Raw genomic sequence first — 27,681 nt, 5'->3', positions numbered from 1 at the left:
GCACTGCCGGCCGTTACACACCGGGTGGCAGCACTGAGCACCTCCCTGGGCGTGGGCAGCAGCCGGGCCCCCACGTGGCTTTTATTTTCCAATGCTAAAAGCCTTTTAGAAGCAGAGAGGGCAGACAGGGGTCGTTTCCAAAGCTTTCTTACGCACCAGTCACTCCAAGCCCTCCCTCTCCAGCTGCAAACCAGAGGTTTGCCTCCGCCTCGCCTCACCCCAGTACTTACACTTTTAAAGATAGTGTGGTCCCCTCGGAGAATTTTCAGCACTTTAGGGGGGGGGCCCCCAGCCCTCGCTCACCTGCTCCTCTGCTGCAGCAGCCCCCTGCCCCACGTGGCAGAACCAGCCCACCCACAATCCCCCCACTCCCTTTGATTCGCCCCCAAAAAGGCACAAAATAAAGCAAACTTCCCCAGCCTTCCTGTAGGCCCCCTTCAGATACTGGAAGGCCACAATTAGGTCACCTCGGAGCCCTCTCTTCTGCAGACTGAACAGCCCCAACTCCTTCAGTCTGCCCTCATAGGAGAGGTGCTCCAGCCCTCTGATCATCCTTGTGGCCCTTCTCTGGACACGCTCCAGCACCTCCACATCCCTCTTGTAATAGGGGCTCCAGAACTGGACACAGTACTCCAGGTGGGGTCTCACCAGGGCTGAGCAGAGGGGGAGGATCACCTCCCTCGACCTGCTAGCCACACTTCTCCTGATGCAGCCCAGGATCTGATTGGTTTTGCGGGCTGCAAGTGCACACTGAGAGCTCATGTTGAGCTTTTCGTCCACCAGCACCCCCAAGTCTCTCTCCTCAGGGCTACTTTCCAGCCAGTCACTGCCCAGCCTGGATTTGTGCCTGGGATTGCCTCGACCCAGATGCAGGACCCTGCACTTGCTCTTATTGAACTTCATGAGGTTGGCTTGTGCCCACCTCTCCAGCCTGTCAAGGTCCCTCTGGATGGCCTCCCTTCCCTCCAGCGTGTCTGCTGCACCACACAGCTTGGTGTCATCAGCAAACTTGCTGAGGGTGCACTCAATGCCACTGTCCATGTCACCCACAAAGATGTTGAACAAGACAGGTCCCAGGACTGATCCCTGAGGGACTCCACTTGTCCCTGGCCTCTACTGGGACATGGAGCCCTTGACAGCCACTCTTTGGGTGTGGCCATCAAGCCAGTTCCTTATCCATCTAGTGGTCACCCATCACACCCATGTGTCACCAGCCTGGAGACCAGGCTGTGGTGCGGGACAGTGTCGAAGGCTTTGCTCAGGTCCAGGTAAATGACATCAGTTGCTCGCCCCTCAGCTATTAATTTTGTCACCTGCTCATAGAAGGCCACCAGGTTGGTCAGGCAGGATTTGCCCTTGGCAAAGCCATGCTGACTGTTCCCAATCACCTCTTCACTATTCTTTTGAGCGAGTAGTGACTCCAGGAGGATCTGCTCCATGATCTTTCCAGGCACAGAGGTGAGACTGAGTGGCCTGGAGTTCCCCGGTTCCTCCTTCTTGCCCTTTTTGAAGATGGGGGCAATGTTTCCCCTTTTCCAGTCTGTGGGGACTGCCCCAGCTTGCCATGACTTTTGAAATATAATAGAGAGGGGTTTAGCAACCTCCTCTGCCAGTTCTCTCAGCACCCGTGGGTGTATCCCGTCGGGTCCCATGGACTTGAACACTTTCAGGTTCTTCAGATGATCACGAACCTGATCTGCACTTACAATGGGCAGTTCTTCCTCCCCGTCCCTGGCTTTGACTTCCATAACATCAGAAGTGTGGCTAGAGGCCCTTGCAGTGAAGACTGAGGTAAAGAAGTTATTAAGCACCTCAGCCTTTTCCTCATCACTTGTGACCATGTCACCAGTTTCCTTTCTGAGGGGAACCTCCTCAGAAAGGAAACCTCCTGATGAACCTCCTGCCTTTCACAGCAAGGACTGAACATTGCAGCTTTGGCCAAGACTATCAGCCCAAAGGAAGGCCTGGCCCCTGAGGAGCTAAATGCAAGTGAACTATCTGACACCACCACAGTCCTGTAAATGTTGCAAAGCAGTAGTGCATGCAGTATAATAATTGGAAAGTTATGGGCTGCTCAAGCTTTACACAAAGTATCCTATTCAGTTTTGGGTTCCACTTAACACAAAGTATAAAAGGTCAGAGGGAAAGCCAACTCTACCTCTGAACTACAGCAAGAAATACTGGAATCAAGGGGCCCTTTCTTCTGCTATTAATAGATGAAGAGAGCATGAAAACTGATGGGCTAAACCAACAGGGCAAGATTAGAGTAACTAGTAGAGAGAACGGAAGATACAAAGCTTCAACTACATCTGTTTAGCAACGACTCCTACCAGATAACTTCCATGCCATAACTTTGCTGAATGAAAACAAGCCAGCTGGTGAAGCGTCTCGCTTACAGGCAGCCAACGAGGAGACGTGCAGAAGGCAGAGGCGAGGGAACAAGTCCTGAGCTTTGCTGCAGGCTGTCCTGTGGCTTCCCCTACCGACTCTTTCCCGTACACCACCGCAGAAGGAGTTGGGTGAATTTTGTCTCAATCCGGCTCCTAAGACAACCTCCGCTTTTTCCCTGGGTGCCTACGTGGGTGTTGCTTCATCTTTCCCTCACGCTCGGTACGGCATTCGGGTGCAGAGCAAGGCTCTGGACAGCCAAACCGAACTCCTGTGCTGAAGAAAAGGAAGCGGAAGCACAGGCTGAGCCCCTGAGCTCTAAACATTCACTGAGCCCCAGGAAATGCCTGCATGTGCTGGCTGCTGCCACCTCCTCGTTGCCCCGGGCCTGCTCATTGGAGGCTGCCTGGCAAAAGCACCTGCCCCCACTTTCCTCGGCGTTCTTTGAATACCCAGGTTGGAAACCTAAGAGGTAGCGCACTAATTGGAAAGCATGTTCCAGCGGGCGTGGCTGGAGGCTGGGCGCTGATGTCTTCCTGCCCTGCCAACTTAGCATGGTGAACCAAAGCTCTTCAGCTTTTTCTAGGGGTGGAAACACAACAGGACAAACTTTGTTTCTCAGGTAACAAGGCACAAAACTCATTAAGGGGTTTCTAGGCCAGAATCAACACCTACCCCTAACCTGAAACCCTTCTGGTTGCTTCTGCCTGTCAGCACAGTACCTCTGCGTCTCTCTGGGAGAGATTCCAATGGCTCAGGAGCAGATGATGTTTCCCACTGGAACAATCCCACTCTTAGTCACGCAGCAAAGATCCCCTCTATGCTGGAAATACATATTCTAATAGGGTAACCCATGGTGAAGAGGAAACACTGCCATTTGGCAATGTTGATTTACCTTCTGGGATTTACTACCCCAAAATCACCTTGCAGTTGGTGCATTTCTTGCTGGCAATCAAGCAATCTCTTCCATCTGTTGCTCTCATTGTTTTGTTTCAGCTTTCTGAGCCTGTGTCGGTACAAGTCCTTCTCAGGGCACTGCAAACAGAGACAGACAAAGCTTCCTTTTCTCCAATAGTTCCAGGAAGATTTCCGGCACTCCTAGGCGAGCACCGACAGAGTGACGGCTGTGAGGTGACATCAGCCTGGCACTGGAGCTGGGCATTCTGAGCAGATGAGGAACCCTGGGCAACACCTGCAGAGAAATCTTGGTTCCTCTGCAGAGAAGCACTGGCCTTAGAGACAAAGCTGTCTTTGATCTGGGCACCAGCTGCAGCTCTCAGCAGTGCCCAGCTGCAGAGCAATGGCCTGAACCTTCATCCTGATCCAGGTGGAGAGAGAACTGCCAGGAGCACAGCTTCTCTGCTCCGGTTGCAGCATCCCCAGGGGCCGAGCGCAGCCTTGCTGTTAGTGAGGAACACAGCCCCTGTGAGAAGCTCCTGGGGTCAGGGGACAAACAAGAGGTTTTCCACACTGGAAACAAGGGAAGTCTCTTTGCCACCCCCATTATACCCATCAGAGGACTTCTGCTTGCTTACCTACCTGCTCGGTTGGAGTCTACACTGGCAGAAGCTTCAGCTCCTCGGTAAAAGCGTGGACTCAGCAATTTCCTTTTCAGCCTTTCCTTCCTGACTGACAGAGATCAAACCCTAGCTGGAGCCCACACAAGCCAAGCAGGAGATCCCCTGCTAGGCTGGCAGGGCGAGGCTGTACCGTCGCAGCAGCCGTAGCCCTTGTGCCGACACAACAGGGACTCCGTAGCCCCCCATAGCCATCCTGCTGCCCTCCTCGAGCCCCGCCCCCTTCCATGGCCATCCTATTGTCGCCCTCCAGCCCCGCCTCCAGTCCTCCTGCCCCGCCTCCTGCAACCACCCTCAGCCCTTTCCCCGCCCCCTCCCATAGCCATCCTATTGCCCTCCTCCAGCTCCGCCTCCAGTCCTCCTGCCCCGCCTCCTGCAACCTCCCTCAGCCCTTTCCCCGCCCCCTCCACGGCCATCCTATTTCACTCAAACCCCGCCCCCCTGTGACGCAGATGCCCTCTTGTTCCCGCCCCCTCCCATAGCCATCCTATTGCCGCCCTCTAGCCCCGCCTCCAGTCCTCCAGCCCCGCCCCCCATAGCCAGCCTATTGTCCTCCTCAAGCCCCACCTCCAGTGACGTAACCTGCGCGCTCTTCCCCGCACCCCCTCCCCTCTAGCTCCCTTCCCACCCCTTCCCTTTCCTATCCCCTCACAGCGCCGCCGCCGCTTTCTGTGCTCCCTGCCCCTCCTCTGCGCGGCCCCTAATCACGTGACGATCGCTGGGCGAGTCTGGGTGCTGCTGGGTTCACCCTGGGATCGCTGGGCGAGTCTGGGGGCATTGGGGTCAGCCTGCAAGAGCTGGGAGAGACAGGAGAACAGCTCGTGAACTGGGAGCAGACTGCTCCCGACCGTGGCAAATCGACACAGCCCCACCCCCCCCCCCCCGCCGCTGGTGTTTCTCGGCCCCCCCCACCCCCCCCCCGCTGCTGCCCACCCTCAGACCCATAGCAGAGTCCTGCAGCAGGGACAGAACAACTCCAGAGAGCAGCAGAGTCTACACTGAGCTGATGCGGAGCGGAGAAAGCAGAGGGGACGATAGTTACGCTGGCTAGGTCGGAGCCAACGGGGCGAGGGTGACGCCATCTTGGGAAGGGCAGGCGCTGTCACGGGGAGGGCGACGCCATCTTGGGAAGGGCAGGCGCTGTCACGGGGAGAGCGGTGCCGTCTTGGTGCCCTCACTTCCGTCTACATGCCCCCAGACCTCCTTTGTCACCCTCTAAGGCCCTTGAGGTGCTCGCAGCTCGCCTTGAGATGCCGGGGGAGATGTGGCTGGGGGGTCCTGGGACTGCAGGACACCCAATACCGGGGTGAGACCACCCCAAACCTGCGGGACCCCAAAACCTGGAACCCCCCAGAGACCTCTAACACAGCACCACCACTCCCCGCCCCCTCAGCTGCTTCAGGACCCTCCAGAGACCCCCCCGGAGACCCTCCAGAGGCCGCCAGACACCTCTCGATGCCCACAAAGCCCCTCTAGACGCCCCAGAATACCTCTCTGCGCCTCCCTGCAGAGGCCACTCACACCCTTGGCAGCAGGCGACAGCAAGCAGTACCTGGCCGTGCCCACAAGGTGGGAGCAGTGAGCAGAAGAGTCAGCGGCGCTAGGGACACCGAGACTCCAGCAATGCCACACAGCAACCCACACGCTGTGGGGACCTGACACAGAGACCCCGAAACCACACTGAGGCACAGACCCCCCCACTCCTCCCTGACCCTCCAGACATGACCCAGGAGCCCCTCCAGAGGTCTCCAGACACCTCTAGATGCTCCCAGAACCCTTCACATGCCCCCAAATTCCCCTTTCATACCCCCAAGCCCACTTCAGATGACAGCAGACCCTCCTTAACAGGCCCCCAGCGCTCAGCAGGTCCGGTGCTGCTGTGCCTCGGGAGCAGATCAGCTGGTCTCCCTGCAGAGCTTTTTCCAGTCAATGAAAAACAGCACACCACACACACACATGAAAGACAATCCAATGTTTTAATTGAGAGACAGTTGCTATTTCTGTTTCAAACCACACCCCACACCCCCCCGTGGCTCTGCTCAGGATGTGCTTTTCTCCTCTAGAAGCCTTTCTACAGAACAGAGGGGGGTCACGTCAAGGCCTTTCTGCACACAAATCACTGCCCTTCTGCAATCTCTCAATAAGCAGCACCGCTGTTCCTCTGCTGGAACACCTCACACTCACTCTTACACTTTCCCGGGGCTTTCCCTCCCCTCCAAGAACGTCCTGGCATTTCAAACATTTGGCATTTCAGGTCTGCAAGCAGCCTTTGTGGGAGGCTGCCCTCACCCCTCCCTCGCTGCTCCTCTGCTGTATCCTCGCCCACCCCCCTGTGGCATCACAGAAGGAAAGACAGCCGAGCGGCTACGCTCCTGTTCTTTTTATCACCCCGAGCCGGGGACAGCCTTCTGGGCAAGGTTTGCAGCTTCAGCACACAGCTGAGCTTTGCTCTCACCCATTAAACCCTTTGGTGGTTTCAGCTTCCCGAGGATGTGTCGGCACAAGTCCTTGTCGGGGCACCGCAAACAGGGAGAGACAAAGCTCCGAGATCCAGGAAGAGGACGGCTGAGCAGACACCCCTAAAGAGAGAAACTTCATCAGCTGAACCTCACACTTCTCCCAGCTTTGCAACAGCAAAGAACTTTGTGAACAACACAGTGGTGCTCCTAAGGAGGTCACCAGCTTGCAAGTTACAGGAGAAATAAAAACCTTTTTATTACAGAAGCACTGGCAAAAATTTACGGACAGGAACAGCAGACGAGGAAATTCTGCGATTGAGCTAACGATAGACATCAGGCCTAGGATCTGGCTACCCTGACAAAGGATGCCAACAGGACAGAGTGAGGCCTCAGCAGCACTCCCAAAAAGCCCCACAGAGAGCCACAGGCTCTGGCCCGTGCCCCACCTACGGGCCAGCCCTCCTGGCAGCAGCGCAACACCACCTCTTCAGGAGCCCAGGGACTGACCTCAGCCCCCTAAGGGCCAGGCAAGGTTGGTTCCTGTCAGCTGCCTAAAGCAGCCTCCCCAGCCCTGCTTACAGGGACCTTGGGCTGCTGCTGGGGACAGAAGGGGGATGGAGGGCTCCACAACTCGTCACACAGACCCCGAGTACAAGGCTGTTAAGCTGACAGGGTGCCAAGGGAACAGGCTGCCATGAAGGCACAGACCCAGGCCCTGAACTACAGGGTGGTCACCTTGCCGCAGCAACACGACCCAGCGGCTTCGCTGCGTCCGACGAATAAAAGGAGGAAGTTCCACAGGAACAGAAGGGAAAACCTTTTCACTGTGTGTGCCAGAGCCCTGGAGCAGGCTGCCCAGAGAGTTAGTGGAGTCTCTGGAGACATTCAAAACCTGCCCCAGGTGATCCTGCACTGGCACAGGGGTTGGACCGGATGCTATTTTGGGGTCCCTTCCAACCCCTAACACTCAGTGATTCTGTGATTAGCTATGCCGGTGACAGAGTCTCACTGAGTGCTCTTTAAAATGTTTTTCTTTTCTTTCAGCCTAGGAGTTTCATATTTAAATAGACCTTCTGCTCTGTCTTCCCCCTTCCTTCTTCCATCTTGCGTCTAAACACTAGGAGAGCTTGATCAGGTGTATCCTGGGCGTCCCAACGTAACACATCTCAACTGCATACATGGATTTTGTAATCTTTTGCCCCATTGCTCGCACAGGGTGGATTAAGTTCATTACTTATAGCTCGTCAGGACAGCTGTTGAAGTGTCCTGTGCAATGCAGGAGGAGTTGAATCCCATAGGAAACCACATTACTGTGCTTTGTCAGCCTGGTTATGGTCAGAAACCTCCTTCATTTTTTTTTCTCTTAAACAGATATATCACATGAGTCCCCAGAATTAATTTGCCTCTTCTCATAATTATTTCTTTAAAACTGTCTTAGAAGTGTCTCTGTCCTTCCCTCTCTCTAGATACTGGCCTCCTGAGCCCATGGCAGACTTGCACAGAGCTACTGCGAGCACCACTCTGCACGGCCTCTGGGGGGCTTTCAAGCACAGGCACCCCAGGAGAATCCAAACCTAACCTTGCAGCTGGCCTTAGAGCTCCTCTTTGGAAAACTGTCGCTGCCAGGGCCCACAAACCCAACATCCTCTGTCAGCAACCTGGATGTAAGAGCTAAAAAGTGTCAACAGAAAATGTACTTGGACACCTCAGGAAGATCCTTCAATGAAAGAGCTGGCTCCTCCTGAAGGGCAAGTATGAATGGAGCTCTCAAAGTACCACACTTCAGAGCCTCCTACTTGCTAGCACTAAGACAATTGTTCATGTAGAACGACTGGCCACTCACTTCAACAAACCCCACAGAACTGGCTCCTATCAACTCTCCAGAAGACACTGCTGCACTAGCTTGGCTGCCTGACCGGCTCAGTTCAGGTGGCTTATGATCTCACAGAGGGTACCACCAGAACTGAGGGGACTGCAGTCTTTGCAGCTTCAGCTTTCCTTCTCTGCTAGTTCTTTTTTCAGATGGATTTTTTTTCAAAGGGACTGCTGGACAGCAGAACAGGATGGATGGCTGGGCCCCAAGAGCGGTGGGGAACAGAGTTAAACCCAGCCGGTGGACGGCCGGGCACAAGTGGTGTTCCCCAGCACACAGAGGTGAGAGAGTGAGTCCAGAGAAGGGCCACAAAGCTGGTGAGGGGTCTGGATAACAAGTCTTACGAGGAGTGGCTGAAGGAACTGGGACTGTTTAATCTGCAGAAGAGGAAGCTGAGGGAATTATGGCGTGGTCTGGCTTCAGCTCTCAACTACCTCCATGTTGAACAAGGACAGCTTGTACTCACAGAAGGCACTTGGGGGTTTGTGTGTGAGGTTCCTGTAGAGCTCAGGTCTCTGAGACTTCTGAACAGCTGTGCTTAGCCCAAAATCAGACAGTTTCACATCACCCTGGGAAAAAAAAATCCAAGAAAAGAATTCAGAAAGATTGTGCTTGAGCAAAAGAAAAGGTTTAACAGCTGCACAGCCTCCTGAGCCCATGGCAGACTTGCAGAGCTACTGTAGCACCACTCTGCACGGCCTCTGGGGGGGTTTCAAGCACAGGCACTCCAGGAGACTCCAGGCACTCCATAGAGACTCCAAAACCTCACTGAGAACCCCCCAACTCCTTCAGGACCCCCCCAGATTCCCCAACTTAGATGCCCACAAAACCCCTTTGGAGGCACCCAAACCCCCCATCTGATACGCCCAGCTCCGTTTTAGGTACCCCCAGACGCTTCTAATGTCCCCAGACCCGCTGGTAGACCAGCTCAGAACCCCCTGACACTATCCCACACCCTTTCACGGGGCTCCACACCCCTTCTAGATGTCCACAAAACCCCTTCACCTGCCAAAAGAAACCTTTACCTGCCTCCAAACCCCATTTGGGGGCCACTCAGAACCCTTAGCAGCGGGTGGCAGCAACCAAGTCTGTTGCTCTCACCAATTAAACCTGGATGTTAGGAAGAAGGTCTTCATAGAATAGAATAGAGCAGGGTGAAAGAGAGATTGGCCTTTGGAATGTGCTGCCCAGGGAGGTGGTGGAGTCGCCATCACTGGAAGTGTTTAGAAAGAGACTGGATGAGGCACTCAGTGCCATGGCTTAGTTGATTGGAATGGAATGGACCGGACCAGGTTGGAAGAGACCTTCAAGATCATCGTGTCCAACCTATCATCCAACACCACCTAATCAACTAAACCATGCAACCAAGCACCCTATCCAGTCTCCTCCTGAACACCTCCAAAGATGGTGACTCCACCACCTCCCAGGGCAGCCCATTCCAATGGGCAATCACTCTCTCTGTGCAGAACCTCTTCCTAACCTCTAGCCTAAACCTCCCCTGGCACAGCTTGAGACTGTGTCCTCTTGTTCTGGTGCTGCTTGCCTGGAAGAAGAGACCAACTCCCACCTGGCTACAACCTCCCTTCAGGGAGTCGTAGAAAGCAAGAAGGTCTCCCCTGAGCCTCCTCTTCTCCAGGCTAAGCAACCCCAGCTCCCTCAGCCGCTCCTCACAGGCCTGTGCTCCAAACCCCTCCCCAGCTTTGTTGCCCTTCTCCGGACTCCTTCCAGCAACTCAACGTCTTGCTTAAACGGAGGGGCCCAGAACTGGACACGGGACTCAAGGTGTGCCCTAACCAGTGCCAAGTGCAGGGGCAGAATGACCTCCCTGCTCCTGCTGGCCACACTGTTCCCGATATTGGCCAGGTTGCCAGTGGCCTTCTTGGCCACCCGTGCACGCTGCTGGTCACGACCAGAAGACAGGGATCAGAAGAGTCTTTGGCCAAGCTGTAAACCTCTTCCTAACACTCAGCCTAAACCTCCCCTGGCACAGCTTGAGACTGTGTCCTCTTGCTCTGGTGCTGCTTGCCTGGGAGAAGAGACCAACCCCCACCTGGCTACAACCAGAACTGAGGGGACTGCAATCTTTGCAGCTTCAGCTTTCCTTCTCTGCTACTTCTTTTTTCAGATGGATTGTTTTTCAAAGGGACTGCTGGACAGCAGAACAGGATGGATGGCTGGGCCCCAAGAGCGGTGGGGAACAGAGTTAAACCCAGCCGGTGGACGGCCGGGCACGAGTGGTGTTCCCCAGGACACCCCTTGTGAGAGAGTGAGTCCAGAGAAGGGCCACAAAGATGGTGAGGGGTCTGGATAACAAGTCTTATGAGGAGTGGCTGAAGGAACTGGGACTGTTTAATCTGCAGAAGAGGAAGCTAAGGGAATTAAGGCGTGGTCTGGCTTCAGCTCTCAACTAGTTCCACGTTGAGCAAGGACAGCTTGTACTCACAGAAGGCACTGGCTGCTTGGGTTCAAGGTTCCTGCAGAGCTCAGGCTATCTCTCTTCATTAGTGAGGTCGTCCTGTCACCTAGGCAGAGAGAAGAAAATGCAGCTATGAAATTAGACCACTGGAATCGTGAGACTCGTTCTGTGTGAGACTCCAGGAGAATCCAAACCTAACCTTGGAGCTGCCCTGAAGAGCTCCTCATAGCTTGAGGAGTACCAGAGCAGGAACAATTCCCAAAAGGTTTTCACTGCATTCCTAGGGCACTTGAAGGATTGCCCTGGCTGTAGTTAATACCTAGAAATTCCTATCAAAATCTTTGCAGCACAGCAAGGAAATTGAGGGATGGGAAGGCAATATGTACTTACACGTTAGGCAAGAATTGGCTTTGCAAACTAATCTCTCTAACTGTTGGATATGCACTGAACTTCCTCGAGGCCAAATGAGGACCCCTTTCTTTGGGGAAGCCTCAATGAATTGGACTTGGGGGGCATCAGACTGGGTGACTACATCTGAGAGTACCTTCCACAATTGTCAGCATGGGAAAGATAGCTCAGAAAGCCTGGGTCCAAAGTTTGCCTTAAGAAAATATAGTATAGGAATATACTGTTGGCTGTGAGAAAGGGGGGAATTGACGAACAGAAAAGTCTCATTAACAGAACCACAGAGTTGATAAGAATTTTCCGCTTGTTAGCTGAAATGCTGGGACACAGGGAGGAGGAGAGGGGCTGGCAGACAGCCTTTGGATAGAGAAGGAATAACAGGATTTGTCAGTGATTCACTTCTGTTAGTCTTGGACAAGATGCTCTTTTGGATAAGACAAAGGACACCTGCATGATATGTGTACTTCTGCTCTTTTAGATAGATAAGCTTTGTATAGATAGGCAGCATCTGGACCTCTGTCATTATAGACAGATAACTTTTTGTATAAAAGTTTGCCCAAACCTCTCTGAAGACACACAGCTCTTTTGAAATGATCCTACCTGTGTCAGGCGCCAGAATAGAAGCACGATACAAGAGACTTACTGAGTCTCTTGTGTGTCTTTCTCTAAGTCATTATCAACGCTGTTTGCAGCACAAACCCAAACCCAAACCCACCCCGAGACACCCCCAGCTCCCACGGGAGCCTGCAGAGACCTCCCAAAGGGTCCGTCGGAGGTGCCCAGCTGCCTCTCCACGACCCTCGATCCTTTCAGATGGCCCCACCAGAACTTTACGTATCCCCAGACCCTTTTAGGTGTCCCCAGACCTCCTCCGTCACCCCCAAAAGCCCTGCCGATGGCCCCAGACCACCTTCAGACGCCGGAAGGAACACACCTGGGAGTCCCGGGCCGGCAGCGACACCGGAAACTGCACTGCGAGCTCCCCGAATGCGCCAGGACCGCTTGCCCCGCCAAAGGACGGCGGTTCGCAGGCACCCTGGGGCACAGAACGGCGTCAGGCGCCGAATCAGGGCTCTCCGCCACCGCTCCGGCTCCAAAGCTGCTCAGCGCGGCGCCCGCCCCCCCGGCCAGAAAAGCGGGGCGCAGCCCGCGAGGAGGGCGCGTGCGCTGGACCGGACCCGCTGCGGCGCAGGCGCCGTATCCATAGCGACCACCGGGACGCTGCACCCCCCGCGCGAGCAGAGCCGGGCTAGGGCGCAGGCACCGTATCCACAGCGACCACCGGGACGCTGCCCCCCCAGGGCGCGAGCAGAGCCAGGCTAGGGCGCAGGCGCCGCACCCATAGCGACCACCGGGACGCTGCCCCCCCCCTGGCGGGAGCAGAGCCGGGCTAGGGCGCAGGCGCCGTATCCATAGCGACCACCGGGACGCTGCCCCTGTGGCGCGAGCAGAGCCGGGCTAGGGCGCAGGCGCTGTGCCCATTGCAGCAGTGTCATTACACAGGCGGGGCGGGATTGAGCACTTCCCTGGGCGTGGGCAGCAGCTCGGCTCGGCCCTGCTCAGAATCTTTTCTATTTACATTACAAACCACAACGCCCACACACCACTGTTTTGAATTTGCATGACACAGGCTCTGCTTATAGCTCAAGCCCCTCTGTGGCTTCTGTTTTTCAATTCTCTAAGCCTTTAAAAAGGGCAGACGGGTCGTTTCCAAAGATTTCTTACGCACCATCACTCCAACCCCTGCCTCTCCAGCTGCAAACCAGAGGTTTGCCTCCGCCTCGCCTCAGTCCAGTGCTTACAGTTTTGAAGATTTTGTGGTCCCCTCCGAGAGTTTTCAGCACTTTAGGGGGGTGCCCCCAGCCCTCGCTCACCTGCTCCTCTGCTGCAGCAGCCTCCTGCCCCACGTGGCAGAACCAGCCCACCCACAATCCCCCCACTCCCTTTGATTCACCCCCAAAAATGTCAGAAAATAAAGCAAACTGCCCAGCCAGCACCTTGGTGAGGTCAGAACCGCCTTGGTACCCCCAGTCCCGTTCACATGTCCCCAGACCCCTTTTGTCACAATCTGAAGCCCTGGAGGTGCACCGAGCTTACCTTTAGGTGCAGGGGGAGCCGAAGCTGGGGCCTCCCAGGGCTGCAGGTACACTAAAACCCAGAGTGAGACCTCCCCAGCTCCTGCAAGACCCCAAAACCTGGAACCCCACAGAGATGCCTGACCCTAAACCCCACCACCTCCCCCCAGTCTCCATCAGGACCCTGCAGAGGCCCTCAGAACCATTCAGATACCCCCAAATTCCCTTTTCATACCCCCCAGGCCCACTTTAGATAACAGCAGACCCCTGTAACAGGCTCCCAACACAGCAGGTCTGGGGCAGGTCCTCCACCTCTGCCTGGGGAGCAGCTTTGCTGAGCTCCCTTCCAGGCTTTTTCCATTCCAAGAAAAAACAACACACCACAAGCACACACAAAGTTTTAATTGATAGAGACACAGTTGATATTTCTATTTCCAGTTCAAACCCTCTGTGGCCTGCTCAGGCTGTGCTTTTCTATTCTGGAAGCATTTCAAGAGAACAGAGATCCAGGGGGAGTCAGGTCAAAGCCTTGCTGCATACAAATCACTGTCCTGCAAACAGCACCGCTTTCCCTCTGCTGGAACATCTCACACTCACACTTTCCCAGGGCTTTCCCTCCCCTCCAAGAACGTTCTGGCATTTCAAACATTCAGGTCTGCAAGCAGCCTTTGTGGGAGACTGCCCCCACTCCTCCCTCACTGATCCTCTGCTGCACCCTTACCACCCCCACGTGGCATCACAGAAGGAAAGACAGCTGAGCGGCTACGCTCCTCTTCTTTTTATCACCCCGAGCTGGGGACAGCCTTCTGGGTAAGGTTTCCACCTTCAGCAACTGGCTGAGCTTTGCTCTCATCCACTAAACCCTTCGGTGGTTTCAGCTTTCTGAGCCTGTGTTGGCACAAGTCCTCATCAGGGCACTGCAAACAGAGACAAACCTTTCTTCTGTCCAAGAGATCCAGGAAGAGGATGGCTGAGCAGACACTTCTAAAGAAAGTAACTCACCTAAATCTCACATTTGTCCCAAGTTTGCAACAAAAAAACACTCTGTGAACAACAGAGCGGTGCTCCCACGGTGGTCACCAGCTTGCAAGCTACAGCAGAAATAAAAACCTTTTTATTACAGAAGCACTGGCAAAATTTTACAGACAAATAAGTGCTGTGATTGAGCTAAACTGTTCCCTGAAGAATCCCCCCGGTGTTTAGGAGGGTTAAAAAGTGCAAAGAACGTCCACAACAGATGCTTAAGCCTAGAAACAAGCCAGGATGCCTGCAAGGGAAGGAGCAGTTGCTCCATGTGAAGACATGATGAGAAGCTTTGGAGAGTTTGATTTGAGTCTGCCCTCTCACCTGCATTGCCTGGCACGTGGACTAACTGAAAACTGGTCCTTAGTGTCCCTGCTGAATACTGCTTCCATACCACTTAAAATTTCCTTCCAACTCATTAAAAGCACGGAGGCATCACATAAGAGCAACAGAACAAAAATTATTCTCTCCCAAAGAAGAGGATCACTGGGAACACAAATTCACCCTTACACCTGTGGCATGTTCACCCTGAGCACAGAAAAGCTGTCCAGAATCGAAGCAAAATGGACTTCAAACGGACACAGTAAGAGCTGCGTGGTACCTCAACCATTTTGCACTAGTGCAAGTGACAATCCACATGGAAGAAGGATGGGATTCTTGCACAACAGGACTGCAGCTCATAATGCCAGGAGACATAAACAGGCAAAAAATCAGCTGAGGCAGGCCTTTGATACAGCTTGTGGCGACTAAAGGATAGTCTGAGAGTGCTTTCCACATGAAGAATATCTGAAGGAGCAGGACAAGAAGTACACAGAAGTGCCACGTTCTGTCTGCCTTGACAAAGATTGCCAAAAGGACAAAACAAGGCCTCAGAAGTGCCAGTTGCTCCCCGCCCGAGGGAAAGAGGGAAGCCTCCAGCCCCGCAGGCAGCTCCCCATGGGCACCCCCCGGCCAGCTACCCGCCCGCAGACACCCCCAGCTCTGCAAAGTCTTCCCGCTTTCGCTCGACTCACCCAAGCGGCGCACGGCACACTTCCGGTCGGGACCGCAGACGGGCGCCGCAGCGGACGCCCTGGGCAATGGAGCTGGGCATGCAACGCAGCGGCCAGAGCGGCTGCACGACCCTGCTTACAGGGGGCTGGAGCCGCCGCTGGCATTTCAAAGCGCCCGGGATGCCAGGGCACTGACCGGGCCCTGACTTACAGGGCGGCCCTGGTCCCAAAAGGCCCACGGAGGCTCCTTCTCTCCGCTTCAGGGGCATCTTGACCCACACCCCGCTAGCCGGGGGGGGTGCCCCACACAGGCTGCCAGCTGAGCGCAAAGGCACTCGGACCCCGACCCCTCTTACGGGCGGGTCGAAACCCAGGGAGCTGAGAGCTTGGCCTGGCCCCGCAGCTACAGGAAGACAGCAGCCAGGCAGTGGGGCATCACGGCCAAAGGCCGGGGGGCTGTGGCCCCAGCCCCGAAGACGGGGTGGGGCGGGGGGGAACAACACGCTAAGATAAGCCCCACACACTCCCTGGCCCCATGCCTCTGAAAGGCCGGGACCAGATCTACCCGCCCTGATTACAGGGGGGGGTCCCTCCTTGAACCTCCCGCCGGACACCGGCAACGCACTTCCCTGCCTACAGGGCGGTCGCTCTCGGCCCGGCACTCCCAAAAAGCCCCACGGAGAGCCACGGGCTCTGGCCTGCGCCCACTCACGGGCCGGCCCTCCTGGCTGCAGCACAACACCACCTCTTCAGGAGCCCAGGGACTGACCTCAACCTTCTAAGGGTTTGTTCCTGTTAGCTGCCAAAAGCAGCCTCCCCAGCCCTGCTTACAGGGACCTTGGGTGGCTGCTGGGGACAGAAGGGGACAGAACGGCACAGAAGGCTCCATAACTCGTCACACAGGCCCCGAGTGCGGGGCTGTTAATCTGACAGGGTGCCAAGGGAACAGGCTGCCATGAAGGCAGAGACCCAGGCCCTGAACTACAGGGGGGTCACCTTGCCGCAGGACGACTTAAGCGGCTTCGCTGTGTCCATCCAATCAAAGGAGGGGCAAGCCGAGCTCCCACCCCACTCGAGGCCTCCAAGGAGACTGCCGTGGAACCGCCCAGAGCCCCTCTTTCCCTCCTGGGAAGCCTAAGCTAAGCTACAGCCTTTTCTAAGGGACCTAAAGGACAAGCAGACTCAGGCACACAGAGGCAAGAGGGGCCACACACACAGCCCTTCCCAAGAGAGGGAGCAAGCTCTGGGCAGCCACTGGTGGGGCAGGCATCCTTAACCCTGAGCAGGAGAGCAGAGGGTCAGACCTGGCCCCCCCGGGGATGCATGCAGGTAGAGGGGCCTCAGGATGCCAATCGTTGTGACATGCCCCAAGTACAGGGCGTCACGCTGGCCAGGCCGCCAGCAGCCGAGAAACTGTTTAAAGGGCCCTCCCCTGCTTACAGGGGGGGCTGGGGTCCAGGCAGCTACACTTCCCCCCATACGGGCCGAGACGCCGGCTCGGACCCTCCTTACAGGGTTGCCAGTCTCCGTGCAGCCAAGGAGCTAGGTGGCAAAAGGCCTACAACAGCAAAAGCAAAGACCGAGCCCTGCTTACAGGGAGGTCGCCCAGCACAAAGCCAACCAGGGCACCCTAACGGTGCTGGCAAAGATCTTGTGTTACCACAGCCAAATTGAGAGGGAGGTCTCATTGCCCAGGGCGCCTTTCTCCTGTCCTGCTCTTCAGCCGGACGCCGCTCCTCTTGCCTCGCCGCCTCTTGCCTCCGCCGTGTGTTGCCTCGCCGCCTCTTGCCTCCGCCGTGTGTCGCCTCGCCGCTCCGCAGCGGGCCTCTTCTTCCTTCTGTGCCAGCCACTGCCAAGGAAGGAGGACAGAGTTAGGCCTCAGTAGTGCCAGTTGCTCCCCGCCCGAGGGAAAGAGGGAAGCCTCCAGCCCCGCAGGCAGCTCCCCATGGGCACCCCCCGGCCAGCTACCCGCCCGCAGACACCCCCAGCTCTGCAAAGTCTTCCCGCTTTCGCTCGACTCACCCAAGCGGCGCACGGCACACTTCCGGTCGGGACCGCAGACGGGCGCCGCAGCGGACGCCCTGGGCAATGGAGCTGGGCATGCAACGCAGCGGCCAGAGCGGCTGCACGACCCTGCTTACAGGGGGCTGGAGCCGCCGCTGGCATTTCAAAGCGCCCGGGATGCCAGGGCACTGACCGGGCCCTGACTTACAGGGCGGCCCTGGTCCCAAAAGGCCCACGGAGGCTCCTTCTCTCCGCTTCAGGGGCATCTTGACCCACACCCCGCTAGCCGGGGGGGGTGCCCCACACAGGCTGCCAGCTGAGCGCAAAGGCACTCGGACCCCGACCCCTCTTACGGGCGGGTCGAAACCCAGGGAGCTGAGAGCTTGGCCTGGCCCCGCAGCTACAGGAAGACAGCAGCCAGGCAGTGGGGCATCACGGCCAAAGGCCGGGGGGCTGTGGCCCCAGCCCCGAAGACGGGGTGGGGCGGGGGGGAACAACACGCTAAGATAAGCCCCACACACTCCCTGGCCCCATGCCTCTGAAAGGCCGGGACCAGATCTACCCGCCCTGATTACAGGGGGGGGTCCCTCCTTGAACCTCCCGCCGGACACCGGCAACGCACTTCCCTGCCTACAGGGCGGTCGCTCTCGGCCCGGCACTCCCAAAAAGCCCCACGGAGAGCCACGGGCTCTGGCCTGCGCCCACTTACGGGCCGGCCCTCCTGGCTGCAGCACAACACCACCTCTTCAGGAGCCCAGGGACTGACCTCAACCCTCTAAGGGTTTGTTCCTGTTAGCTGCCAAAAGCAGCCTCCCCAGCCCTGCTTACAGGGACCTTGGGTGGCTGCTGGGGACAGAAGGGGACAGAACGGCACAGAAGGCTCCATAACTCGTCACACAGGCCCCGAGTGCGGGGCTGTTAAGCTGACAGGGTGCCAAGGGAACAGGCTGCCATGAAGGCAGAGACCCAGGCCCTGAACTACAGGGGGGTCACCTTGCCGCAAGACGACTTAAGCGGCTTCGCTGTGTCCATCCAATCAAAGGAGGGGCAAGCCGAGCTCCCACCCCACTCGAGGCCTCCAAGGAGACTGCCGTGGAACCGCCCAGAGCCCCTCTTTCCCTCCTGGGAAGCCTAAGCTAAGCTACAGCCTTTTCTAAGGGACCTAAAGGACAAGCAGACTCAGGCACACAGAGGCAAGAGGGGCCACACACACAGCCCTTCCCAAGAGAGGGAGCAAGCTCTGGGCAGCCACTGGTGGGGCAGGCATCCTTAACCCTGAGCAGGAGAGCAGAGGGTCAGACCTGGCCCCCCCGGGGATGCATGCAGGTAGAGGGGCCTCAGGATGCCAATCGTTGTGACATGCCCCAAGTACAGGGCGTCACGCTGGCCAGGCCGCCAGCAGCCGAGAAACTGTTTAAAGGGCCCTCCCCTGCTTACAGGGGGGGCTGGGGTCCAGGCAGCTACACTTCCCCCCATACGGGCCGAGACGCCGGCTCGGACCCTCCTTACAGGGTTGCCAGTCTCCGTGCAGCCAAGGAGCTAGGTGGCAAAAGGCCTACAACAGCAAAAGCAAAGACCGAGCCCTGCTTACAGGGAGGTCGCCCAGCACAAAGCCAACCAGGGCACCCTAACGGTGCTGGCAAAGATCTTGTGTTACCACAGCCAAATTGAGAGGGAGGTCTCATTGCCCAGGGCGCCTTTCTCCTGTCCTGCTCTTCAGCCGGACGCCGCTCCTCTTGCCTCGCCGCCTCTTGCCTCCGCCGTGTGTTGCCTCGCCGCCTCTTGCCTCCGCCGTGTGTCGCCTCGCCGCTCCGCAGCGGGCCTCTTCTTCCTTCTGTGCCAGCCACTGCCAAGGAAGGAGGACAGAGTTAGGCCTCAGTAGTGCCAGTTGCTCCCCGCCCGAGGGAAAGAGGGAAGCCTCCAGCCCCGCAGGCAGCTCCCCATGGGCACCCCCCGGCCAGCTACCCGCCCGCAGACACCCCCAGCTCTGCAAAGTCTTCCCGCTTTCGCTCGACTCACCCAAGCGGCGCACGGCACACTTCCGGTCGGGACCGCAGACGGGCGCCGCAGCGGACGCCCTGGGCAATGGAGCTGGGCATGCAACGCAGCGGCCAGAGCGGCTGCACGACCCTGCTTACAGGGGGCTGGAGCCGCCGCTGGCATTTCAAAGCGCCCGGGATGCCAGGGCACTGACCGGGCCCTGACTTACAGGGCGGCCCTGGTCCCAAAAGGCCCACGGAGGCTCCTTCTCTCCGCTTCAGGGGCATCTTGACCCACACCCCGCTAGCCAGGGGGGGTGCCCCACACAGGCTGCCAGCTGAGCGCAAAGGCACTCGGACCCCGACCCCTCTTACGGGCGGGTCGAAACCCAGGGAGCTGAGAGCTTGGCCTGGCCCCGCAGCTACAGGAAGACAGCAGCCAGGCAGTGGGGCATCACGGCCAAAGGCCGGGGGGCTGTGGCCCCAGCCCCGAAGACGGGGTGGGGCGGGGGGGAACAACACGCTAAGATAAGCCCCACACACTCCCTGGCCCCATGCCTCTGAAAGGCCGGGACCAGATCTACCCGCCCTGATTACAGGGGGGGTCCCTCCTTGAACCTCCCGCCGGACACCGGCAACGCACTTCCCTGCCTACAGGGCGGTCGCTCTCGGCCCGGCACTCCCAAAAAGCCCCATGGAGAGCCACGGGCTCTGGCCTGCGCCCACTTACGGGCCGGCCCTCCTGGCTGCAGCACAACACCACCTCTTCAGGAGCCCAGGGACTGACCTCAACCCTCTAAGGGTTTGTTCCTGTTAGCTGCCAAAAGCAGCCTCCCCAGCCCTGCTTACAGGGACCTTGGGTGGCTGCTGGGGACAGAAGGGGACAGAACGGCACAGAAGGCTCCATAACTCGTCACACAGGCCCCGAGTGCGGGGCTGTTAAGCTGACAGGGTGCCAAGGGAACAGGCTGCCATGAAGGCAGAGACCCAGGCCCTGAACTACAGGGGGGTCACCTTGCCGCAAGACGACTTAAGCGGCTTCGCTGTGTCCATCCAATCAAAGGAGGGGCAAGCCGAGCTCCCACCCCACTCGAGGCCTCCAAGGAGACTGCCGTGGAACCGCCCAGAGCCCCTCTTTCCCTCCTGGGAAGCCTAAGCTAAGCTACAGCCTTTTCTAAGGGACCTAAAGGACAAGCAGACTCAGGCACACAGAGGCAAGAGGGGCCACACACACAGCCCTTCCCAAGAGAGGGAGCAAGCTCTGGGCAGCCACTGGTGGGGCAGGCATCCTTAACCCTGAGCAGGAGAGCAGAGGGTCAGACCTGGCCCCCCCGGGGATGCATGCAGGTAGAGGGGCCTCAGGATGCCAATCGTTGTGACATGCCCCAAGTACAGGGCGTCACGCTGGCCAGGCCGCCAGCAGCCGAGAAACTGTTTAAAGGGCCCTCCCCTGCTTACAGGGGGGGCTGGGGTCCAGGCAGCTACACTTCCCCCCATACGGGCCGAGACGCCGGCTCGGACCCTCCTTACAGGGTTGCCAGTCTCCGTGCAGCCAAGGAGCTAGGTGGCAAAAGGCCTACAACAGCAAAAGCAAAGACCGAGCCCTGCTTACAGGGAGGTCGCCCAGCACAAAGCCAACCAGGGCACCCTAACGGTGCTGGCAAAGATCTTGTGTTACCACAGCCAAATTGAGAGGGAGGTCTCATTGCCCAGGGCGCCTTTCTCCTGTCCTGCTCTTCAGCCGGACGCCGCTCCTCTTGCCTCGCCGCCTCTTGCCTCCGCCGTGTGTTGCCTCGCCGCCTCTTGCCTCCGCCGTGTGTCGCCTCGCCGCTCCGCAGCGGGCCTCTTCTTCCTTCTGTGCCAGCCACTGCCAAGGAAGGAGGACAGAGTTAGGCCTCAGTAGTGCCAGTTGCTCCCCGCCCGAGGGAAAGAGGGAAGCCTCCAGCCCCGCAGGCAGCTCCCCATGGGCACCCCCCGGCCAGCTACCCGCCCGCAGACACCCCCAGCTCTGCAAAGTCTTCCCGCTTTCGCTCGACTCACCCAAGCGGCGCACGGCACACTTCCGGTCGGGACCGCAGACGGGCGCCGCAGCGGACGCCCTGGGCAATGGAGCTGGGCATGCAACGCAGCGGCCAGAGCGGCTGCACGACCCTGCTTACAGGGGGCTGGAGCCGCCGCTGGCATTTCAAAGCGCCCGGGATGCCAGGGCACTGACCGGGCCCTGACTTACAGGGCGGCCCTGGTCCCAAAAGGCCCACGGAGGCTCCTTCTCTCCGCTTCAGGGGCATCTTGACCCACACCCCGCTAGCCAGGGGGGGTGCCCCACACAGGCTGCCAGCTGAGCGCAAAGGCACTCGGACCCCGACCCCTCTTACGGGCGGGTCGAAACCCAGGGAGCTGAGAGCTTGGCCTGGCCCCGCAGCTACAGGAAGACAGCAGCCAGGCAGTGGGGCATCACGGCCAAAGGCCGGGGGGCTGTGGCCCCAGCCCCGAAGACGGGGTGGGGCGGGGGGGAACAACACGCTAAGATAAGCCCCACACACTCCCTGGCCCCATGCCTCTGAAAGGCCGGGACCAGATCTACCCGCCCTGATTACAGGGGGGGTCCCTCCTTGAACCTCCCGCCGGACACCGGCAACGCACTTCCCTGCCTACAGGGCGGTCGCTCTCGGCCCGGCACTCCCAAAAAGCCCCATGGAGAGCCACGGGCTCTGGCCTGCGCCCACTTACGGGCCGGCCCTCCTGGCTGCAGCACAACACCACCTCTTCAGGAGCCCAGGGACTGACCTCAACCCTCTAAGGGTTTGTTCCTGTTAGCTGCCAAAAGCAGCCTCCCCAGCCCTGCTTACAGGGACCTTGGGTGGCTGCTGGGGACAGAAGGGGACAGAACGGCACAGAAGGCTCCATAACTCGTCACACAGGCCCCGAGTGCGGGGCTGTTAAGCTGACAGGGTGCCAAGGGAACAGGCTGCCATGAAGGCAGAGACCCAGGCCCTGAACTACAGGGGGGTCACCTTGCCGCAAGACGACTTAAGCGGCTTCGCTGTGTCCATCCAATCAAAGGAGGGGCAAGCCGAGCTCCCACCCCACTCGAGCCCTGCTTACAGGGAGGTCGCCCAGCACAAAGTCAACCAGGGCACCCTAACGGTGCTGGCAAAGATCTTGTGTTACCACGGCCAAATTGAGAGTGAGGTCTCATTGCCCAGGGCGCCTTGCCCATGTCCAGCTGTTCAGCCCGGTGCTCCTCCGCTTCTCAGCTCCTCTCGCCCCCCCACACCTTGCCTCGCCGCCTCATAGTGGGGCTCTGTGCCAGCTGCCTCTGAGGAAGGAGAACAGAGTTAGGCCTCAGCAGTGCCAATTCCTCCCTGCCCAAGGGGAAAAGGTATCACTGCTCCTCCATCACTACAGGCTTTTTCTGTTCAAAATGTCCTTTCTCTCCTTGCATTATCATAGCTTCTATTTTCAACATTTTCATCCTCTGCCCTACAGATTTCCTTCTCAATTCCAGGCATAATTTCCCTTCCTCCTGTCCAAAATGGCCTCTGTTTCCCTCCCAAACATCCCCTTTCCTCCCTCCATCTTTCCTCAGCTCTTCCCTCCCATGCCTTTCCTCCCCCTCACTCTCCCTCCTAAATAAGCTGTGATTTTCCCTCTCAAATCCTCATTCTTGTCTCCCATAGGTTAACTTTCCTGTTCATTTCTGTATCTTGTCTCACAGATATTTGCCTTAAGTCTTCCCTCCAAGCTGCTTCCTGTGTCCCCTCTTCTTTGCTCAGGTTTTCTCAGGACAATTTTCACCTTCTCCCTGTGGGTTGCCTCAGGTTCCCTCCATGCCCGCTCTGCCCCCAGCACATTGCCTCAGCTTTTCCCTCCGAAAGCTTTGGCTTTTATCCTGTATAAACTGCCTCCATGTTTTCCCTCCAGGATGTCACCTCTGCTCTTGCTTACCTCAGGGTTTTCTCTGTTTGCATTTTCTGCCCCACAGATCCTCTCAGTCTCTTTGCCCAAATGTCACTGCTCTGTCCCTGAGTCTGCTCCCTGCAGAGCTTCGTTCTGCCTGAAGGAGCAAACAGCAGAGGCACACTCAGGAGGTGCTGAGCTACAGAGGGAAGTGCCTCAGGTTTTAACGAAACAGAAATTGTCCCCGAGCTGATTCCCCTGCCCCCGGCCGGTCTCACCCTGCGCCCTCACGAACCTGCCCAAGCCCCTGCGCTGCCTGCCCTGCCCTCCGGCATCCGCAGCTCTGCCCCAGGAGCGGATCCTCCCAGACCCCAACCCCAGCGCAGCTGCGGGCTGCGGCCCGGCCCGGCCCTGCCCCGGGCCGCTTCCCGTTCCCGCCCCGGCAGCTCCTGAGGCGCGCGGCGCGCGCCGGCCCCTCTGGCGGGAAGGGCGCACAGGTGAGGCCGGGACCCTCCAGGCGCTCACAGTCCCCACAGCCAGGCGCCTCCCCTTGCCTCAGGCGGCGGCCGCGCGGGAACAGCGCGCGCTGGTGCCTGTGGCGCGGGCAGGGCGGGAAAGCCGCCGCGCGGGAACCCTCAGGGCGCTCACAGCCCCCAACACCCCACAGCCCCCCCCCCGCCGCGGCGCCTTCTGTGGCGCTCACAGACACAGCCCCCCCCAGACCGGCCACCCTTAATGTCCTTTTATTAAAACCAATACAAACACGTGTATGTTCCGGGCTGGAGATGACAGCACCTCAGACACTGCCTACACAAACTCCTCCCTTCAGCTGCTGCAGCTCTGCCCCAGCCCAGCCCCGTTCCCTCTCACGCACCTCAGCGCTGCCTTCAGGGCTCCGCCACCCCCCGCGCTGCCCCAGCGCTGCCCCTGCGCTTCGGGAGCCGTCCTCGCACCCAGCCCGTCTAGCGGCGCCTCGGCTCAGCCTTCCCCGCAGAGCCGGAACTCCCCCAGCCGCTGGAATGCCCTCCGGGCCGCCCTGGCAGCCCCCCCTCGTGTTCATTGCACTGAGGACATCTGCACCGACGGGTGGTTGAAGCTGCACGGCGAGCGCCTCAGGCTCTAAGCTCCCGCAGGTCTCCCCGGGCCAGCCCTCCCTGTCCCCGCTCGCACCTGGGCTCCTGTCCCTCGCGGATCCGCCAGAGCCCCCCTGAGGCGCCTGCCAGGTCTCCATCCGCCGGAGCGCTGCCACAGCTGCCCTCCAAGCGCGACTCCCAAGTCCAGCGGCGCCTCTGGCCGGGGCCGGTCCCGCCCGGGCCGGGCGCCTCTGGCCGCTCGAATTCTCGCGCTGAAGCCCTGGGAGGAGCCCAGGCCCCGCCCCCGGCCCCGCCCCGCGCCCCAGGGCGCTCAGTCTCCTCCGCCGGCGCTGGCGCGCCCCCCAGAGAGCCTTCGGGCACCCCTGCTGCTCCTTCTATGAACTGTATCTACATCTGTAGTGTTCTGAGCGGCCCAGGAGAGACCTCACAGTTACAGAAGTGAATTTAAAACGTCCCTCTCGGCCGCCCCAGGCCCCCCCTGCTCGAGCCCCCCCCGCTCCCTCTCCCGCACCTGCCCGGGCCCTGCCTCAGGGCGCTCCGCGGTGCTTGCCAGAGCTCAGCGCCGGAGCTCTGCCCCAGCGCCGCCTCCGCACTCCGCGGCCGCAGGCTGGGGTTGAGCTCTGGCGGCAGAGCCGAGCGCCTCTGCCCCTTGCAGGTCTCGCACCGAGCCCGGGCCGGAGGGGCAGCGGCCGGCGCCGAGCGCTGCGGTGCGGCAGAGCGCTGGGGCGGGGAGCCCCGGGGCGCACAGACGCCGGCCCCGGCCCCGCCCCCGCCGCGGTGCTCACAGCGGCCCCGGCTCCGAGCCGCCCCCCCCAGCGCTCTTCCCCGTCCCTCAGAGCTCTCGCAGCCGCTCCGCACACCGCAGGGCCGCCCCTGCCTCCCCCGCCCGGCTGTGCCCCCGGCCCCCTGCCGCGCCTGGGGCTGTCCTGCCTTGGAGCTGTCCTGTCCCAGCAGCACCCTGGCCCCCTGCGGCCAAAGGAGGAGGCGGGGAGGCAATAACAATATTAATGATGTATTGATCCAAACGCCGCCGCGCAGGAGACACGAAGTGAGGACAGCGACAGAGCCGGGGGCTCGGCGCCTGCGGCTGCCCTCCACTCCAGTCGGACAGCTGCAGCTCCGCGGCGCACAGCAGCAAGGCGCCGCTCGAAGGCGCGCGCGCGGCGTCCACAGCACCGCGCGGCTGCACAGCGCACTCGCGGGGGCAGAGCAATTCGCCTCTCCGGTCCCACAGCCGCGGAAGGCTCCATGGTGCAGGTCCCACCTCGCTCGGGACGCGCCGGCCCCGTGGTACCGCCGGTTTCCATCCTCTTTAGAAAAGGATTTTTGCTTTCAAATCCTTTTAGACTATAAATTAATAGAAACGTTCCGTATCCATATCGGCTCCTGTTCAGCTCCTCACACTAACACCTACAAGTTTAAGTAATTTTTAATCTCCCCCACCGACTCCCTAAGACTTTTCAGCCATTTCAAGCATTCAGTGCACTTGGAGAGGAGGCAGCAGCACGGAGGACTGCCGGGGGACACACGCCGCTGCACAGCTGCAGTGTCGACAATGAGACACAGGGTGGCAGCACTCAGCCCTGCTGCGGCATCTGCGCCTGTGGGCCGGGCGCCGCTCCCCTGTGCAGTTTTTTTTCCATCTGAATTTTAGACCAACAGACACACAAAGGAAAATCCACTAGTTTTTATTTTTCTGTGCACAATTTATATTTCGATTTCAAAAACTCCTGTGGCTCTGCTCAGGATGTGCTTTTCTGGAAGCCTTTCTAGATAACAGAAGAGACACAGGGGGGTCACGTCAAAGCCTTGCTGCACAAAAATCACTGCCCTTCTGCAATCTCTCGATAAACAGCACAGCTTTTCCTCTGCTGGAACACCTCAAACTCACACTTTTCCAGGGCTTTCCCTACCCTCCAAGAACGTTCAGGCATTTCATGAGGGGCTGCCCTCCTTTTCTTTTTATCACCCCGAGCTGGGAACAGCCTTCTGGGTAAGGTTTGCACCTTCACCTTGAAAGTCTCCAGAGAAGGAGATGCCACAACCTCTTTGGGCAGCCTGCTCCAGGGCTCTGTCACCCTCACTGTAAAGGAGTTTCTCCTCATGTGGAGGTGAAACCTTCTATGTTCAAGTTTGTCTCCACTGGCCCTTATTATTGTGCACCACTGTAAAGAACTTGTCCCCCCACTTGACTCCCACCCCTCAGATAGTGGTAGACATTGATCACATCCCCTCTCAGCCTTCTCCAGTCTGAACAGCCCCAGGACTCTTGTCTCTCTCCCCAGGTGAGATGCTCAAATCCCAAAAATCATCCTTGTGGCTCTCTGTTGGACTCTCTTCAGCAGGTCTCTGTCTCTTGAACTAGGGATTCCAAAGTACTGCAGGTGTGGTCTCAGCAGGGCAGAGCAGAAGGGGAGAACTTCCCTAGCCCTGCTGGCCACACTTTTCTTGCTGCACCCCAGGATGCCATTTGTCACATTGCTGTCCCATGCAGAACTTGCTGTCCACCAGCACTCCAAGGTCTTTCTCCATGGAGATGCTTTCCAGCAGGGCAGCCTCTAACCTGTCCTGGTGCCTGTTGTTATTCCTCCCCAGGTGCAGGAAGCTGCACTTGTCATTTTTTAACTCCCATGAGGTTTGCCTGCACCCAGCTCTCAGCCTGTCCAGCTCTCATTGGACGTCAGCCACCCTCCCAGTTTTGTATCATCAGTAACTTGCTGAGGGTACTCTCAATCCCCTCATCCAGACCATTGATAAAGATACTGAAGAAAACTGGGTCCCATACTCCCCAGTTTCCCCTGGGGAACACCACTGGCCACAGGCCTCCAAGTTGACTCTGTGCCACTGATGACAACCCTCTGAACTCTGTTGTGGAGCTGGTTTCCAATCCACCTCACTGACCAATCATCTATGCCACATCTCCTGAGCTTTTCTATGAGGATGTCATGGGAAACTATGAAAAGCTTACTGAAGTCAAGGTAGATGACATCCACTGCCCTGCCCTTGTCTACCTATGTGGTCACAATTTCATAGAAGGCCGGAGTGACATTTGCTTTGTTCCAGTCACCAGGCACCCCTCCTGTTTTCCATGACTTTCCAAAGGTGATGGAGAGGCACTCAGCAACATGTGCCAGCTCTCTCAGCACTCATGGATGCACCCCAACCCAGGGCCCATGGATTGTGTTCACTTGCTAGGAGTGATCTCTGACCTAGTCCAGACTCCCTCCACAGATGTATCATTTTGTGGACAAGTGTTCAATACTCAGTAAGAAACAGAAGAGGCTTCTGTACAGCTCAGGGAACAGCAACAGAGTACCAGATGAATGTTGTGGTGCTAGACCCTGCCATGCCCAGCAGGTCTACAGGGTGCTCAGGGAGCACCAGGCCACCTGCTGTGCCTTGCTGGTTGGAGGCAGAGCCTCCCTTGCTGCTGTGCACCAAGGAAAGCTCTCTTCACATTCTCACATTTATTCAGGAAAAGCCAAAGCAATACTAC

General features: G+C 58.2%; 3 long non-coding RNA genes across 4 annotated transcripts; all 3 read right to left on the bottom strand.

The window, feature by feature from the left end:
- Positions 1-2,076: 2,076 nt before the first annotated feature.
- LOC137441642 (uncharacterized) lies at positions 2,077-4,740 on the bottom strand. Of its 2 annotated transcripts, none has more exons than XR_010987464.1 (3): positions 3,928-4,173; positions 3,111-3,423; positions 2,077-2,664 (listed from the first exon to the last, which is right to left on the bottom strand). It is a non-coding gene; the product is annotated as an uncharacterized lncRNA (long non-coding RNA). The 2 variants fall into 2 exon arrangements; XR_010987463.1 differs by lacking the exon at positions 2,077-2,664 and adding an exon at positions 4,618-4,740 and having other exon boundaries at positions 2,673-3,423; positions 3,928-4,013.
- Positions 4,741-5,928: 1,188 nt separating this feature from the next.
- Positions 5,929-12,211, bottom strand: LOC137441641 (uncharacterized). The gene is made up of 4 exons (XR_010987462.1): positions 12,053-12,211; positions 10,741-10,819; positions 8,764-8,866; positions 5,929-6,544 (listed from the first exon to the last, which is right to left on the bottom strand). It is a non-coding gene; the product is annotated as an uncharacterized lncRNA (long non-coding RNA).
- Positions 12,212-15,235: 3,024 nt separating this feature from the next.
- On the bottom strand, positions 15,236-24,630 carry LOC137442133 (uncharacterized). Its single transcript, XR_010987584.1, has 6 exons — positions 24,262-24,630; positions 23,140-23,248; positions 21,232-22,510; positions 19,232-21,058; positions 17,231-19,058; positions 15,236-17,057 (listed from the first exon to the last, which is right to left on the bottom strand). It is a non-coding gene; the product is annotated as an uncharacterized lncRNA (long non-coding RNA).
- Positions 24,631-27,681: the final 3,051 nt, after the last annotated feature.

The sequence above is a fragment of the Melanerpes formicivorus genome, unplaced genomic scaffold, assembly GCF_026170545.1.
Source record: "Melanerpes formicivorus ecotype bairdi unplaced genomic scaffold, bMelFor1.0.p_v2 SCAF_6, whole genome shotgun sequence".
Classification (NCBI taxonomy): Eukaryota; Metazoa; Chordata; class Aves; order Piciformes; family Picidae; genus Melanerpes; species Melanerpes formicivorus.
The sequence above is the reverse complement of the archived record's forward strand: the minus strand, read 5'-3'. Positions and strand labels throughout refer to the sequence as shown.